This window comes from Procambarus clarkii, unplaced genomic scaffold, assembly GCF_040958095.1.
Source record: "Procambarus clarkii isolate CNS0578487 unplaced genomic scaffold, FALCON_Pclarkii_2.0 HiC_scaffold_443, whole genome shotgun sequence".
In the NCBI taxonomy this organism is placed as follows: Eukaryota; Metazoa; Arthropoda; class Malacostraca; order Decapoda; family Cambaridae; genus Procambarus; species Procambarus clarkii.
The window spans coordinates 753-18,892 of NW_027189476.1; the positions used below are offsets into that span (position 1 = coordinate 753).

Consider the following 18,140-nt stretch of genomic DNA (forward strand, 5'->3'; position numbering starts at 1 on the left):
CGAAACCTGGATCCCATATCTTCTCTAAAATAGAAGCATTTGTTCATGTTCTTTGTAAAAGTATCATAAAGCAGGACAGATGAGACAAATATCATAAAACTGAAGAGCAGATGAGCACACACATGTATGTATTACAAAAGAAAATCCACAAATTCATTAGAAATTGGCAGGGGCAGGCTGAGGAAGTAGGTAGATGTTAAAATGTCTGTAAATGGCGAAAGAACATAAACCCAAGACTGAATAAACGATGTTAAATATCCATGCAAGGAGACAAAAATATGTTAGGATACAATTACCATTAAGACACCACAAGAAGGTCCGTATCCTGCCGTGATGACTAAAAAGAGTTGGTTATTAGCCACAATGTGTAGGGCAGTCTCATGCCAACGGCCATACCACGTTGAGAACACCGCTTCTCGTCCGATCAGCGAAGTTAAGCAACGTTGGGTTTGGTTAGTACTTGGATGGGTGACCGCCTGGGAACACCAAATGCTGTTGGCAATAATGTTTTTTGTTTTGTTTTGTTTTGTTTCGTTTGTTTTTGTTTGAATGGCTGGCTCCACGGGAAATTCACGGAGTTGTGTGGAATAAGGCCTGGTAAAATGAATTAATATGTATGTCATGTTTAAAACAAACTCGCTTTAATATAGTGTGTGAGGCTTTATACAAAAACAAACAACCAAAACAAACATGTTGTTTTTATATATATATATATATATAATTATATATAATATATATATATATATATATATATATATTATATATATATATATATATTATATATATATATATATATATATATTATATATATATATATATATATATATATATAGCTTAATCCGGGTTTGAACTCGCAACTCCAAGAATACGCATCACTTATATACACTTTACCACTGGACCACAGCTGCAGGACACAAGCTTGATGCTGAGGTATCAATTTAATGACGTAAATGCCATTTCCACAAAATAAATGATAATTTAAAAGTATTTGTATGTACAAATCTTTTCTGTTTAAAAGGCTACAATATCAGTTACATATATAATTTGTGTTAATGTTTCTATACCCACAGGAAGGCATGTTTTTGCTTATATGTAAGGGGTACGGAGAAGGAATCCACAGACCATCAGTCCCCTTCCCCCCCCCCCCCCCCCCCCCTCCCACCTACTACCACCACCACCACCACCACCACCACTACTCACCACCACCACCACTACTCACCACCAATCACCACCACCACCAATCACCACCAATCACCACCAATCACCACCACCACACCTAACCGAAAACCCCCTAACACATCAACCCTCCCCCCCAATCAACAGGCGAAATAATAACCCTCAAATGCCTGCCTGCCTGCCAGCCAGCCAATACTAACGGTCTTCTCAGAAAGAAAATCTCTTTGTATCTGTATTACTTGATGAAATGTATGATTCTAATAATGAAAATAAATTTTGATGTCGGTTGTATGAGCATAATGACCAATATGCACATGATATGAATGAATTAAATAGTGTAGTTTTAAGTAATTAGGTTGTAGACACATTAAGCGGATATGATATTTGACGCGTCCAGAACTGGTGATTTTTGGTTTAGTTTTAAATGCACCACCACCATTGCTTCCCCAGAGCCTAATTAAGGACCGGTAAAAGGAGTCAATATGTATGTCATCTATAAAACCAAAGAATGAATAAAAACACACACACACACACACACCTACATAATAGTATTAGGAAGATTGTATGGCAAAAAAAAAAAGTACTCCCATTGGGTCGTTTGAACTCGCGACTTCCAAAACACCAGCCACACACCTTACCACCCAGCCACCATAGAGTTGGTATAATTGTGCAACTTTAGTTATAAAAGTAAAGTTCTTATTGTCTCAAATCTTATTGTCTGTTCTATGAAAAGGCATGATGTAAATTATGTATTTTTTGAATGATTGAATTGTAGGCACATTAAGCGGATTCGATATTTGATATATCCAGAAAAGGTGATTTCTGTTCAGTTTTAAAATGCATCACTGTTAACGCTAAAGGACTGGTAAAACGACTCGATGTTTGTCATTTTTAAAATAAACACTAAAACTAGGCCCTTAACATATATAATGTTTGAATATAAATTGAATGCATATAAATACAAAGTGGGAGTGGCTGGCTGGCTGGCTGGCTGGCTGGCTGGCTGGCTGGCTGGCTGGCCTGCCTGCCTGCCTGCCTGCCTGCCTGCCTGCCTGCCTGCCTGCCTGCCTGCCTGCCTGCCTGCCTGCCTGCCTGCCTGGCTGGCTGGCTGGCCGGCCCGCCCGCCCGCCCGCCCGCCCGCCCGCCCGCCCGCCCGCCCGCCCGCCTGCCCGCCCGCCTGCTTGCCTTGCCTTGCCTTGCCTTGCCTGTCCTGTCCTGTCCTGTTCTGTTATTGCCTTGCCTTGCCTTGCCTTGCCTTGCCTTGCCTTGCCCTGCCCTGCCCTGCCTTGGCTGCAGCTGGCTGGCTGGCCGTAAATCAACTCTTAACAACACCATACCACACCACACCATCACTCATCACCCATCACCCACCACCGGCCCCAGTCTCCCAGCCTCTCTTATATACCCGAGCAGGCCCTTTAAATTATTTGAATTGTTGCACTTCGGCCAATGGCAGGCACGATCGCTGCTGCTCAAACATATTCTGGTTCACAAGTATTAATATATATATATATATATATATATATATATATATATATATATATATATATATATATATATATATATATATATATATATATATATATATATATATATATATTCATGAAACACATTAAAACCTTGATCATTTATTCATTCATTACGTCTAGTGAAGAATTGCTTTTGTTCATTTGTATGATTAAAAATTAATAGAATATGAATTCCTCGCTTAAAGTAAAATATAAAATATATATTGGATTTATATGATTGGTTAATATTCCAAGTGATGCTGAATATCCCCTATAATTTTGTTTTGTTTGTTTGTTTGTTATGTACACATTCCAAATGAAATCAATATAAATGTTATTATTAATGTTTGAAAGTTGATTGTCTACTTGAATCTCTCTATTAAAGTGTGTGTGGCTCCGGATGGAGCCTGGTTATGGTATTTGTCGTGGTGGGTGGCAGAAGTGCTTACTTCTTCTCTGTCTTCTTTGGCAAAAGAACTGCCTGAATGTTTGGAAGAACACCTCCCTGTGCAATGGTTACGCCAGACAGAAGTTTGTTGAGTTCTTCGTCGTTGCGGATGGCCAACTGCAAGTGACGTGGGATGATACGGGTCTTCTTGTTGTCACGTGCGGCGTTACCGGCGAGCTCCAGAACTTCGGCAGCGAGGTATTCCATGACGGCTGCCAGGTAGACAGGAGCGCCAGCACCGACGCGTTCGGCGTAGTTGCCCTTACGCAGCAGACGGTGAATTCTGCCCACGGGGAACTGAAGTCCGGCCCTGCTGGAGCGAGACTTTGACTTGCCCTTCACTTTGCCTCCCTTGCCGCGTCCTGACATTGCTGCTGCTGTTGTGGGTTTGTGGTGTTTTATGCCGCCCCGCAGATCGAGCTTCGTGTTATATACCCCGCTCAGGATCAAGGGAGCCCGCCACTGACCAATCAGCGCGCTCCGCCACGCGACCCGCTCTGAGCTGAGTCGCGAGCGGGATATAAAAGGAAAGCTCGCCTCGCGCAAAAGTTCATTATTGTATCGCAACGCCAGCCAGCACGAGCATCATCATGCCACCCAAGGCATCTGGAAAGGCTGCCAAGAAGGCCGGAAAGGCCCAGAAGGCCATTGCCAAGGGCGATAAGAAAAAGAAGCGCAGGAGGAAGGAGAGCTACAGCATCTACATCTACAAAGTGCTGAAGCAGGTCCACCCCGACACTGGTATCTCTTCCAAAGCCATGTCGATCATGAACTCGTTCGTGAACGACATCTTCGAGCGCATCGCCGCCGAGGCTTCTCGCCTGGCCCACTACAACAAGCGTTCCACCATTACCAGTCGGGAGATCCAGACGGCTGTAAGGCTCCTGTTGCCCGGAGAACTGGCCAAGCACGCCGTCTCTGAGGGCACTAAGGCCGTCACCAAGTACACCTCCTCCAAGTAAACGGCTTACTTACTGCCCTGTGGTGGTGGCTTGGCCTCAAACCAACAAACTCGGCTCCATTGGAGCCACACTTTAATTTCTAAAGAGATTGTGAGTGTTAGACACCAATACTATTATAACAAAAACCTCTGTCACTGAAAGCAAATAGCTATAAAATGAGAATATTTATGAAACTGTCTGTGTGTGTTTCTCTCTCTCAGTGTCTGTCTGTCTGTCTGTCTGTCTGTCTGTCTGTCTGTCTGCCTGCCTGCCTGCCTGTCTGTCTGTCTGTCTGTCTGTCTGTCTGTCTGTCTGTCTGTCTGTCTGTCTGTCTGTCTGTCTGTTTGTCTGTCTGTCTTGTCTATCTTGTCTGTGTGTCTCTCTCTCTCTCTCTCTCTCTCTCTCTCTCTCTCTCTCTCTCTCTCTCTCTCAACACATATAAGCACTCGGTATCTTTTTTCTAGAGATTAGAGATTCATTGTTATGTTCCACATTAGGATTACTATGCAGGCCACCCTCTTAGGTTTGAAAATGTCAAGAAAACGGTTAATTTAAAATGTCATCTCCTAACTTAACAGATTAAGCCAGAGGACCGAAAACAGAATAAAACAGGACTGGACAGTATATGTCACTTATACAAGCTGCTTTTATTTCTAGTACAGTATGACAATTTTTATTTTGGGGGGGGGGGGGGGGGGTGATCCTTGACAGTGCATAAGAGTGAAAAGCGACGGCGTTTTGTTTGTAAGAGAACAGGTTGTACTACAAATGACTTGATTTATTGATATCACATGTATGTATGACACCTAAATTATGCTAGGAATGTCTGAAATCTCCTTAGAAGGATATTTTGGCCCTGAGAAGGGCCGAGTTTGGTGTATACTAGGGTGGTCGATTTAGCTTATGCACGCTCTCCACGGATACGGCGAGCAAGCTGAATGTCCTTTGGCATGATGGTGACACGCTTGGCGTGGATGGCACAGAGGTTAGTGTCCTCGAAGAGACCGACCAGGTAAGCCTCGGATGCCTCCTGTAAAGCCATGACGGCAGACGACTGGAAGCGAAGATCGGTCTTGAAGTCCTGGGCAATCTCGCGCACCAGACGCTGGAAGGGAAGTTTCCTGATGAGCAACTCGGTGCTCTTCTGGTAACGACGGATCTCACGCAGGGCGACCGTTCCGGGCCTGTAACGGTGAGGCTTCTTCACACCCCCTGTGGCAGGAGCAGACTTGCGTGCTGCCTTGGTGGCCAGCTGCTTACGAGGAGCCTTGCCTCCCGTGGACTTGCGAGCAGTCTGCTTGGTGCGAGCCATGGTGAACAACTGTGGTTTGTGATGGCCGGCGCCGAAAAATTTTTGCTTATATACGCCGTCTCGAGGCGCTTGCTCGAGCGCCATTGGCTGCTCGACTCGCCTACGTCACCCCGTTGCCCCTCCCCTCCTTCCTCTGGCTGCAGCCAACAGGCGGCTCACCTCAATCACTATTATCGCTGATTTTGCTCTATTTTTTGGATTTGTGCAAAAGTCATTTCACAGGGACGTGAAACAGACGAGTAGGCAACTGCAGTTTTGAAAGCGTTGTGAGAAAGCCGTGTCTACTCGACCACAAGCGTAAAGTAAGGGCAGGCAGGAGTTGCAATGCTACTAGTACGTCCGCTTGATGGGATATAGTCGGGAAATCGTGCGGGCATTCGTCAATTCGATTCACACAACTTCAACACCATGACTGGACGCGGCAAGGGAGGCAAGGGACTCGGAAAGGGTGGCGCCAAGCGTCATCGTAAGGTGCTACGTGACAACATCCAGGGCATCACCAAGCCCGCTATTCGTCGCTTAGCTCGTCGTGGCGGCGTGAAGCGTATTTCGGGTCTCATCTACGAAGAGACCCGTGGCGTCCTGAAGGTGTTCCTCGAGAACGTCATCCGTGATGCTGTAACCTACACGGAACACGCCAAGAGGAAGACCGTCACTGCTATGGACGTGGTGTACGCTCTGAAGCGCCAGGGTCGTACCCTCTACGGATTCGGCGGATAAGAGCTTGGCTAATCCATCGATTCCACCCACCACCACCTCAAAACGGGACCTAATTAGGTCCCTATACTTTTTTACTGAAGGGCTTAATAGACGATAACATAAATTGTTTTGATATCAGCTAGCACATTGGGTCTTATGAAATCTATTTTTTATCCTCGCATGCTTAAAGGGACTCTGATTGGGGAGGGAGGGGGGGGGGGGAAGGTTTGTTACGTTATATACTAGCAGAGCAGGATCATTGGTGGGGGGTGAGGGGGAGAGAGAGAGAGAGAGAGAGAGAGATCTTTCCCAACTCTTCCTTTTTACATGAGTGAGCTACCCGTTTTATTCATTTTATCCTTCTCAGAGCTGTTTTGATAGTATCCAAATGATGGTAAATGAAAAGGGAGGACACGAATATCTACCCAGAATTCAGGACTGGCAATCGATATGCATGTTTGAGTGCGAATCTTTTTCTCTCTCAACTTAGGTATACGTTTATGTCGTACCTAAAAGCGAGAACCACACTATTGGGACAAGTATGCAAGGCCCAATTTTCCTAACAAGCACAGTTAATTTTGTTATTTTCGAACATTTCTTTCCAAATTGGTTTATCCAATTAACAGTATTATATTAAGATCATGAATTGCTGGGTTAGGTTAGGTTAGGTTAGGTTAGGTTAGGTTAGCTTAGGTTAGGTTAGGTTAGGTTAGCTTAGCTTAGCTTAGCTTGGGTTAGCTTAGGTTAGGTTAGGTTAGCTTAGCTTGGGTTAGCATAGGTTAGGTTAGGTTTGATTACATTTCTATGTTAGATTTAACTCAAATTCAAAACAATTGCAGTCATTCGGCTTGTTAGTCAACTTGCCTCTAATAGGGGCAATTTGTCTAACAAGACTATTTAGTTTTGTGTGCATATATATATATATATATATATATATATATATATATATATATATATATATATATATATATATATATATATATATATATATATATATATATATATATATATATATATATATATATATATATATATATATATATATATATATATATTATAGCTTCAAGACTCCGAACCAATATAGAAGCATCAAGAGGAAGTGCTTGTGTTATGGGCCAATAGGCCTTCTGCAGTTACTTCCATTCTTATGTTTTTATTCCCATTGGTTCGTGTTTTATCTTGTGTAAATGTCAATCACCTTACCCAAAACTTTGGTACCATATCACCTCACCCATGTGTATATATAAATATATATATATATATATATATATATATATATATATATATATATATATATATATATAATATACAGAGTAAATCTACCCCAAAAGTAATGATTTATTTGTCTACAAAACTAAACTCTTTTTGGAATCATATGAGGCCCCTCCACTGAGGGGGGAGGCCTGGATGTTTATTGTCATGTGTATTCATGCTGCTTGCATGTCATCGTTTATTTTGCCTTTGTTGTTTTCTTGACAGCTTTCTTTGCCTTGGGTGGTTTGGGAGATTTTGAAGCTCTCTTTATTTTGGGCTTTTTGTTCCCAACAACAAGCTGCTGCTGCTGCTTCTTTTTCAAGGCTGTAGGTGGTTTGTTGCTTGTGGCGGCTTTCTTGGGAGTTACCACGGCCTTCTTTGCTGCTGTAGATGGTTTCTTGGTTGTGGTGGCTTTCTTGGGAGTTAGAACGGCCCTCTTCTCTGCTACGGCCAGCTTGAATGATCCACTAGCTCCACTTCCCTTGGTCTGAACAAGAATGCCGTCAGCCACTGCTTTCTTGAGAAATCTTCGGATGTAAATGGCGATCTTGGCAGCCTCGACTTTGTTGTTGGCAACAACGTACTTCTTGATTGCTTGTAGAGACGAGCCCTTACGGTCTTTGAGTGCTGCGACCGCGGCTAGAACCATTTGACTAGTTTTCGGGTGAGCAACCTGGACGCGAGGTTTCCTGGTGGTGGCCACCACAGCAGCAGCCGCAGCCTTCTTGGTAGGCTTTGCTTCTACCATGATGATGATGAGATAACCAAGGTGATGAGAGACGCTCAGACAGTCACGGGGGAATGATGCTGCCGCCGCTTGAGCCGAACCTATTTATGTGCCGGCACGGTACAGAAGCTGCAACCTGGCAACTCGTCCACCAATCACAACGGTTGGTTTTACGGCTCCGAAACCTGGATCCCATATCTTCTCTAAAATAGAAGCATTTGTTCATGTTCTTTGTAAAAGTATCATAAAGCAGGACAGATGAGACAAATATCATAAAAACTGAAGAGCAGATGAGCACACACATGTATGTATTACAAAAGAAAATCCACAAATTCATTAGAAATTGGCAGGGCAGGCTGAGGAAGTAGGTAGATGTAAAATGTCTGTAAATGGCGAAAGAACATAAACCCAAGACTGAATAAACGATGTTAAATATCCATGCCAAGGAGACAAAAATATGTTAGGATACAATTACCATTAAGACACCACAAGAAGGTCCGTATCCTGCCGTGATGACTAAAAAGAGTTGGTTATTAGCCACAATGTGTAGGCAGTCTCATGCCAACGGCCATACCACGTTGAGAACACCGCTTCTCGTCCGATCAGCGAAGTTAAGCAACGTTGGGTTTGGTTAGTACTTGGATGGGTGACCGCCTGGGAACACCAAATGCTGTTGGCAATAATGTTTTTTGTTTTGTTTTGTTTTGTTTCGTTTGTTTTTGTTTGAATGGCTGGCTCCACGGGAAATTCACGGAGTTGTGTGGAATAAGGCCTGGTAAAATGAATTAATATGTATGTCATGTTTAAAACAAACTCGCTTAATATAGTGTGTGAGGCTTTATACAAAAACAAACAACCAAAACAAAACATGTTGTTTTATATATATATATATATATATATATATATATATATATATATATATATATATATATATATATATATATATATATATATATATATATATATATATATATATATATATATATATATAGCTTAATCCGGGTTTGAACTCGCAACTCCAAGAATACGCATCACTTATATACACTTTACCACTGGACCACAGCTGCAGGACACAAGCTTGATGCTGAGGTATCAATTTAATGACGTAAATGCCATTTCCACAAATAAATGATAATTTAAAAGTATTTGTATGTACAAATCTTTTCTGTTTAAAAGGCTACAATATCAGTTACATATATAATTTGTGTTAATGTTTCTATACCCACAGGAAGGCATGTTTTTGCTTATATGTAAGGGGTACGGAGAAGGAATCCACAGACCATCAGTCCCCTTCCCCCCCCCCCCCCCCCCCTCCCACCTACTACCACCACCACCACCACCACCACCACTACTCACCACCACCACCACTACTCACCACCAATCACCACCACCACCAATCACCACCAATCACCACCAATCACCACCACCACACCTAACCGAAAACCCCCTAACACATCAACCCTCCCCCCAATCAACAGGCGAAATAATAACCCTCAAATGCCTGCCTGCCTGCCAGCCAGCCAATACTAACGGTCTTCTCAGAAAGAAAATCTCTTTGTATCTGTATTACTTGATGAAATGTATGATTCTAATAATGAAAATAAATTTTGATGTCGGTTGTATGAGCATAATGACCAATATGCACATGATATGAATGAATTAAATAGTGTAGTTTTAAGTAATTAGGTTGTAGACACATTAAGCGGATATGATATTTGACGCGTCCAGAACTGGTGATTTTTGGTTTAGTTTTAAATGCACCACCACCATTGCTTCCCCAGAGCCTAATTAAGGACCGGTAAAAGGAGTCAATATGTATGTCATCTATAAAACCAAAGAATGAATAAAAACACACACACACACACACACCTACATAATAGTATTAGGAAGATTGTATGGCAAAAAAAAAAAGTACTCCCATTGGGTCGTTTGAACTCGCGACTTCCAAAACACCAGCCACACACCTTACCACCCAGCCACCATAGAGTTGGTATAATTGTGCAACTTTAGTTATAAAAGTAAAGTTCTTATTGTCTCAAATCTTATTGTCTGTTCTATGAAAAGGCATGATGTAAATTATGTATTTTTTGAATGATTGAATTGTAGGCACATTAAGCGGATTCGATATTTGATATATCCAGAAAAGGTGATTTCTGTTCAGTTTTAAAATGCATCACTGTTAACGCTAAAGGACTGGTAAAACGACTCGATGTTTGTCATTTTTAAAATAAACACTAAAACTAGGCCCTTAACATATATAATGTTTGAATATAAATTGAATGCATATAAATACAAAGTGGGAGTGGCTGGCTGGCTGGCTGGCTGGCTGGCTGGCTGGCTGGCTGGCTGCCTGCCTGCCTGCCTGCCTGCCTGCCTGCCTGCCTGCCTGCCTGCCTGCCTGCCTGCCTGCCTGCCTGCCTGCCTGGCTGGCTGGCTGGCCGGCCGCCCGCCCGCCCGCCCGCCCGCCCGCCCGCCCGCCCGCCCGCCCGCCTGCCCGCCCGCCTGCTTGCCTTGCCTTGCCTTGCCTTGCCTGTCCTGTCCTGTCCTGTTCTGTTATTGCCTTGCCTTGCCTTGCCTTGCCTTGCCTTGCCTTGCCCTGCCCTGCCCTGCCTTGGCTGCAGCTGGCTGGCTGGCCGTAAATCAACTCTTAACAACACCATACCACACCACACCATCACTCATCACCCATCACCCACCACCGGCCCCAGTCTCCCAGCCTCTCTTATATACCCGAGCAGGCCCTTTAAATTATTTGAATTGTTGCACTTCGGCCAATGGCAGGCACGATCGCTGCTGCTCAAACATATTCTGGTTCACAAGTATTAATATATATATATATATATATATATATATATATATATATATATATATATATATATATATATATATATATATATATATATATATATATATATATATATATTCATGAAACACATTAAAACCTTGATCATTTATTCATTCATTACGTCTAGTGAAGAATTGCTTTTGTTCATTTGTATGATTAAAAATTAATAGAATATGAATTCCTCGCTTAAAGTAAAATATAAAATATATATTGGATTTATATGATTGGTTAATATTCCAAGTGATGCTGAATATCCCCTATAATTTTGTTTTGTTTGTTTGTTTGTTATGTACACATTCCAAATGAAATCAATATAAATGTTATTATTAATGTTTGAAAGTTGATTGTCTACTTGAATCTCTCTATTAAAGTGTGTGTGGCTCCGGATGGAGCCTGGTTATGGTATTTGTCGTGGTGGGTGGCAGAAGTGCTTACTTCTTCTCTGTCTTCTTTGGCAAAAGAACTGCCTGAATGTTTGGAAGAACACCTCCCTGTGCAATGGTTACGCCAGACAGAAGTTTGTTGAGTTCTTCGTCGTTGCGGATGGCCAACTGCAAGTGACGTGGGATGATACGGGTCTTCTTGTTGTCACGTGCGGCGTTACCGGCGAGCTCCAGAACTTCGGCAGCGAGGTATTCCATGACGGCTGCCAGGTAGACAGGAGCGCCAGCACCGACGCGTTCGGCGTAGTTGCCCTTACGCAGCAGACGGTGAATTCTGCCCACGGGGAACTGAAGTCCGGCCCTGCTGGAGCGAGACTTTGACTTGCCCTTCACTTTGCCTCCCTTGCCGCGTCCTGACATTGCTGCTGCTGTTGTGGGTTTGTGGTGTTTTATGCCGCCCCGCAGATCGAGCTTCGTGTTATATACCCCGCTCAGGATCAAGGGAGCCCGCCACTGACCAATCAGCGCGCTCCGCCACGCGACCCGCTCTGAGCTGAGTCGCGAGCGGGATATAAAAGGAAAGCTCGCCTCGCGCAAAAGTTCATTATTGTATCGCAACGCCAGCCAGCACGAGCATCATCATGCCACCCAAGGCATCTGGAAAGGCTGCCAAGAAGGCCGGAAAGGCCCAGAAGGCCATTGCCAAGGGCGATAAGAAAAAGAAGCGCAGGAGGAAGGAGAGCTACAGCATCTACATCTACAAAGTGCTGAAGCAGGTCCACCCCGACACTGGTATCTCTTCCAAAGCCATGTCGATCATGAACTCGTTCGTGAACGACATCTTCGAGCGCATCGCCGCCGAGGCTTCTCGCCTGGCCCACTACAACAAGCGTTCCACCATTACCAGTCGGGAGATCCAGACGGCTGTAAGGCTCCTGTTGCCCGGAGAACTGGCCAAGCACGCCGTCTCTGAGGGCACTAAGGCCGTCACCAAGTACACCTCCTCCAAGTAAACGGCTTACTTACTGCCCTGTGGTGGTGGCTTGGCCTCAAACCAACAAACTCGGCTCCATTGGAGCCACACTTTAATTTCTAAAGAGATTGTGAGTGTTAGACACCAATACTATTATAACAAAAACCTCTGTCACTGAAAGCAAATAGCTATAAAATGAGAATATTTATGAAACTGTCTGTGTGTGTTTCTCTCTCTCAGTGTCTGTCTGTCTGTCTGTCTGTCTGTCTGTCTGTCTGTCTGCCTGCCTGCCTGCCTGTCTGTCTGTCTGTCTGTCTGTCTGTCTGTCTGTCTGTCTGTCTGTCTGTCTGTCTGTCTGTTTGTCTGTCTGTCTTGTCTATCTTGTCTGTGTGTCTCTCTCTCTCTCTCTCTCTCTCTCTCTCTCTCTCTCTCTCTCTCTCTCTCTCTCTCAACACATATAAGCACTCGGTATCTTTTTTCTAGAGATTAGAGATTCATTGTTATGTTCCACATTAGGATTACTATGCAGGCCACCCTCTTAGGTTTGAAAATGTCAAGAAAACGGTTAATTTAAAATGTCATCTCCTAACTTAACAGATTAAGCCAGAGGACCGAAAACAGAATAAAACAGGACTGGACAGTATATGTCACTTATACAAGCTGCTTTTATTTCTAGTACAGTATGACAATTTTTATTTTGGGGGGGGGGGGGGGGTGATCCTTGACAGTGCATAAGAGTGAAAAGCGACGGCGTTTTGTTTGTAAGAGAACAGGTTGTACTACAAATGACTTGATTTATTGATATCACATGTATGTATGACACCTAAATTATGCTAGGAATGTCTGAAATCTCCTTAGAAGGATATTTTGGCCCTGAGAAGGGCCGAGTTTGGTGTATACTAGGGTGGTCGATTTAGCTTATGCACGCTCTCCACGGATACGGCGAGCAAGCTGAATGTCCTTTGGCATGATGGTGACACGCTTGGCGTGGATGGCACAGAGGTTAGTGTCCTCGAAGAGACCGACCAGGTAAGCCTCGGATGCCTCCTGTAAAGCCATGACGGCAGACGACTGGAAGCGAAGATCGGTCTTGAAGTCCTGGGCAATCTCGCGCACCAGACGCTGGAAGGGAAGTTTCCTGATGAGCAACTCGGTGCTCTTCTGGTAACGACGGATCTCACGCAGGGCGACCGTTCCGGGCCTGTAACGGTGAGGCTTCTTCACACCCCCTGTGGCAGGAGCAGACTTGCGTGCTGCCTTGGTGGCCAGCTGCTTACGAGGAGCCTTGCCTCCCGTGGACTTGCGAGCAGTCTGCTTGGTGCGAGCCATGGTGAACAACTGTGGTTTGTGATGGCCGGCGCCGAAAAATTTTTGCTTATATACGCCGTCTCGAGGCGCTTGCTCGAGCGCCATTGGCTGCTCGACTCGCCTACGTCACCCCGTTGCCCCTCCCCTCCTTCCTCTGGCTGCAGCCAACAGGCGGCTCACCTCAATCACTATTATCGCTGATTTTGCTCTATTTTTTGGATTTGTGCAAAAGTCATTTCACAGGGACGTGAAACAGACGAGTAGGCAACTGCAGTTTTGAAAGCGTTGTGAGAAAGCCGTGTCTACTCGACCACAAGCGTAAAGTAAGGGCAGGCAGGAGTTGCAATGCTACTAGTACGTCCGCTTGATGGGATATAGTCGGGAAATCGTGCGGGCATTCGTCAATTCGATTCACACAACTTCAACACCATGACTGGACGCGGCAAGGGAGGCAAGGGACTCGGAAAGGGTGGCGCCAAGCGTCATCGTAAGGTGCTACGTGACAACATCCAGGGCATCACCAAGCCCGCTATTCGTCGCTTAGCTCGTCGTGGCGGCGTGAAGCGTATTTCGGGTCTCATCTACGAAGAGACCCGTGGCGTCCTGAAGGTGTTCCTCGAGAACGTCATCCGTGATGCTGTAACCTACACGGAACACGCCAAGAGGAAGACCGTCACTGCTATGGACGTGGTGTACGCTCTGAAGCGCCAGGGTCGTACCCTCTACGGATTCGGCGGATAAGAGCTTGGCTAATCCATCGATTCCACCCACCACCACCTCAAAACGGGACCTAATTAGGTCCCTATACTTTTTTACTGAAGGGCTTAATAGACGATAACATAAATTGTTTTGATATCAGCTAGCACATTGGGTCTTATGAAATCTATTTTTTATCCTCGCATGCTTAAAGGGACTCTGATTGGGGAGGGAGGGGGGGGGGGAAGGTTTGTTACGTTATATACTAGCAGAGCAGGATCATTGGTGGGGGGTGAGGGGGAGAGAGAGAGAGAGAGAGAGAGAGATCTTTCCCAACTCTTCCTTTTTACATGAGTGAGCTACCCGTTTTATTCATTTTATCCTTCTCAGAGCTGTTTTGATAGTATCCAAATGATGGTAAATGAAAAGGGAGGACACGAATATCTACCCAGAATTCAGGACTGGCAATCGATATGCATGTTTGAGTGCGAATCTTTTTCTCTCTCAACTTAGGTATACGTTTATGTCGTACCTAAAAGCGAGAACCACACTATTGGGACAAGTATGCAAGGCCCAATTTTCCTAACAAGCACAGTTAATTTTGTTATTTTCGAACATTTCTTTCCAAATTGGTTTATCCAATTAACAGTATTATATTAAGATCATGAATTGCTGGGTTAGGTTAGGTTAGGTTAGGTTAGGTTAGGTTAGCTTAGGTTAGGTTAGGTTAGGTTAGCTTAGCTTAGCTTAGCTTGGGTTAGCTTAGGTTAGGTTAGGTTAGCTTAGCTTGGGTTAGCATAGGTTAGGTTAGGTTTGATTACATTTCTATGTTAGATTTAACTCAAATTCAAAACAATTGCAGTCATTCGGCTTGTTAGTCAACTTGCCTCTAATAGGGGCAATTTGTCTAACAAGACTATTTAGTTTTGTGTGCATATATATATATATATATATATATATATATATATATATATATATATATATATATATATATATATATATATATATATATATATATATATATATATATATATATATATATATATATATATATATATATATATATATATATATATATATATATATATATATATATATTATAGCTTCAAGACTCCGAACCAATATAGAAGCATCAAGAGGAAGTGCTTGTGTTATGGGCCAATAGGCCTTCTGCAGTTACTTCCATTCTTATGTTTTTATTCCCATTGGTTCGTGTTTTATCTTGTGTAAATGTCAATCACCTTACCCAAAACTTTGGTACCATATCACCTCACCCATGTGTATATATAAATATATATATATATATATATATATATATATATATATATATATATATATATATATATATAATATACAGAGTAAATCTACCCCAAAAGTAATGATTTATTTGTCTACAAAACTAAACTCTTTTTGGAATCATATGAGGCCCCTCCACTGAGGGGGGAGGCCTGGATGTTTATTGTCATGTGTATTCATGCTGCTTGCATGTCATCGTTTATTTTGCCTTTGTTGTTTTCTTGACAGCTTTCTTTGCCTTGGGTGGTTTGGGAGATTTTGAAGCTCTCTTTATTTTGGGCTTTTTGTTCCCAACAACAAGCTGCTGCTGCTGCTTCTTTTTCAAGGCTGTAGGTGGTTTGTTGCTTGTGGCGGCTTTCTTGGGAGTTACCACGGCCTTCTTTGCTGCTGTAGATGGTTTCTTGGTTGTGGTGGCTTTCTTGGGAGTTAGAACGGCCCTCTTCTCTGCTACGGCCAGCTTGAATGATCCACTAGCTCCACTTCCCTTGGTCTGAACAAGAATGCCGTCAGCCACTGCTTTCTTGAGAAATCTTCGGATGTAAATGGCGATCTTGGCAGCCTCGACTTTGTTGTTGGCAACAACGTACTTCTTGATTGCTTGTAGAGACGAGCCCTTACGGTCTTTGAGTGCTGCGACCGCGGCTAGAACCATTTGACTAGTTTTCGGGTGAGCAACCTGGACGCGAGGTTTCCTGGTGGTGGCCACCACAGCAGCAGCCGCAGCCTTCTTGGTAGGCTTTGCTTCTACCATGATGATGATGAGATAACCAAGGTGATGAGAGACGCTCAGACAGTCACGGGGGAATGATGCTGCCGCCGCTTGAGCCGAACCTATTTATGTGCCGGCACGGTACAGAAGCTGCAACCTGGCAACTCGTCCACCAATCACAACGGTTGGTTTTACGGCTCCGAAACCTGGATCCCATATCTTCTCTAAAATAGAAGCATTTGTTCATGTTCTTTGTAAAAGTATCATAAAGCAGGACAGATGAGACAAATATCATAAAAACTGAAGAGCAGATGAGCACACACATGTATGTATTACAAAAGAAAATCCACAAATTCATTAGAAATTGGCAGGGCAGGCTGAGGAAGTAGGTAGATGTAAAATGTCTGTAAATGGCGAAAGAACATAAACCCAAGACTGAATAAACGATGTTAAATATCCATGCCAAGGAGACAAAAATATGTTAGGATACAATTACCATTAAGACACCACAAGAAGGTCCGTATCCTGCCGTGATGACTAAAAAGAGTTGGTTATTAGCCACAATGTGTAGGCAGTCTCATGCCAACGGCCATACCACGTTGAGAACACCGCTTCTCGTCCGATCAGCGAAGTTAAGCAACGTTGGGTTTGGTTAGTACTTGGATGGGTGACCGCCTGGGAACACCAAATGCTGTTGGCAATAATGTTTTTTGTTTTGTTTTGTTTTGTTTCGTTTGTTTTTGTTTGAATGGCTGGCTCCACGGGAAATTCACGGAGTTGTGTGGAATAAGGCCTGGTAAAATGAATTAATATGTATGTCATGTTTAAAACAAACTCGCTTAATATAGTGTGTGAGGCTTTATACAAAAACAAACAACCAAAACAAAACATGTTGTTTTATATATATATATATATATATATATATATATATATATATATATATATATATATATATATATATATATATATATATATATATATATATATATATATATATATATATATATATATATAGCTTAATCCGGGTTTGAACTCGCAACTCCAAGAATACGCATCACTTATATACACTTTACCACTGGACCACAGCTGCAGGACACAAGCTTGATGCTGAGGTATCAATTTAATGACGTAAATGCCATTTCCACAAATAAATGATAATTTAAAAGTATTTGTATGTACAAATCTTTTCTGTTTAAAAGGCTACAATATCAGTTACATATATAATTTGTGTTAATGTTTCTATACCCACAGGAAGGCATGTTTTTGCTTATATGTAAGGGGTACGGAGAAGGAATCCACAGACCATCAGTCCCCTTCCCCCCCCCCCCCCCCCCTCCCACCTACTACCACCACCACCACCACCACCACCACTACTCACCACCACCACCACTACTCACCACCAATCACCACCACCACCAATCACCACCAATCACCACCAATCACCACCACCACACCTAACCGAAAACCCCCTAACACATCAACCCTCCCCCCAATCAACAGGCGAAATAATAACCCTCAAATGCCTGCCTGCCTGCCAGCCAGCCAATACTAACGGTCTTCTCAGAAAGAAAATCTCTTTGTATCTGTATTACTTGATGAAATGTATGATTCTAATAATGAAAATAAATTTTGATGTCGGTTGTATGAGCATAATGACCAATATGCACATGATATGAATGAATTAAATAGTGTAGTTTTAAGTAATTAGGTTGTAGACACATTAAGCGGATATGATATTTGACGCGTCCAGAACTGGTGATTTTTGGTTTAGTTTTAAATGCACCACCACCATTGCTTCCCCAGAGCCTAATTAAGGACCGGTAAAAGGAGTCAATATGTATGTCATCTATAAAACCAAAGAATGA

At 43.1% G+C, this 18,140-nt stretch overlaps 3 non-coding genes across 3 annotated transcripts; all 3 read left to right on the forward strand.

Moving 5' to 3' along the window:
• Positions 1 to 382: 382 nt before the first annotated feature.
• LOC138361517 (5S ribosomal RNA) lies at positions 383 to 501 on the forward strand. The gene has a single exon (XR_011226999.1). It is a non-coding gene; the product is annotated as a 5S ribosomal RNA (ribosomal RNA).
• An 8,124-nt stretch (positions 502 to 8,625) lies between these two features.
• On the forward strand, positions 8,626 to 8,744 carry LOC138361529 (5S ribosomal RNA). Its single transcript, XR_011227010.1, has one exon. It is a non-coding gene; the product is annotated as a 5S ribosomal RNA (ribosomal RNA).
• An 8,112-nt stretch (positions 8,745 to 16,856) lies between these two features.
• On the forward strand, positions 16,857 to 16,975 carry LOC138361532 (5S ribosomal RNA). The gene has a single exon (XR_011227013.1). It is a non-coding gene; the product is annotated as a 5S ribosomal RNA (ribosomal RNA).
• The last annotated feature ends 1,165 nt before the right edge of the window (positions 16,976 to 18,140 follow it).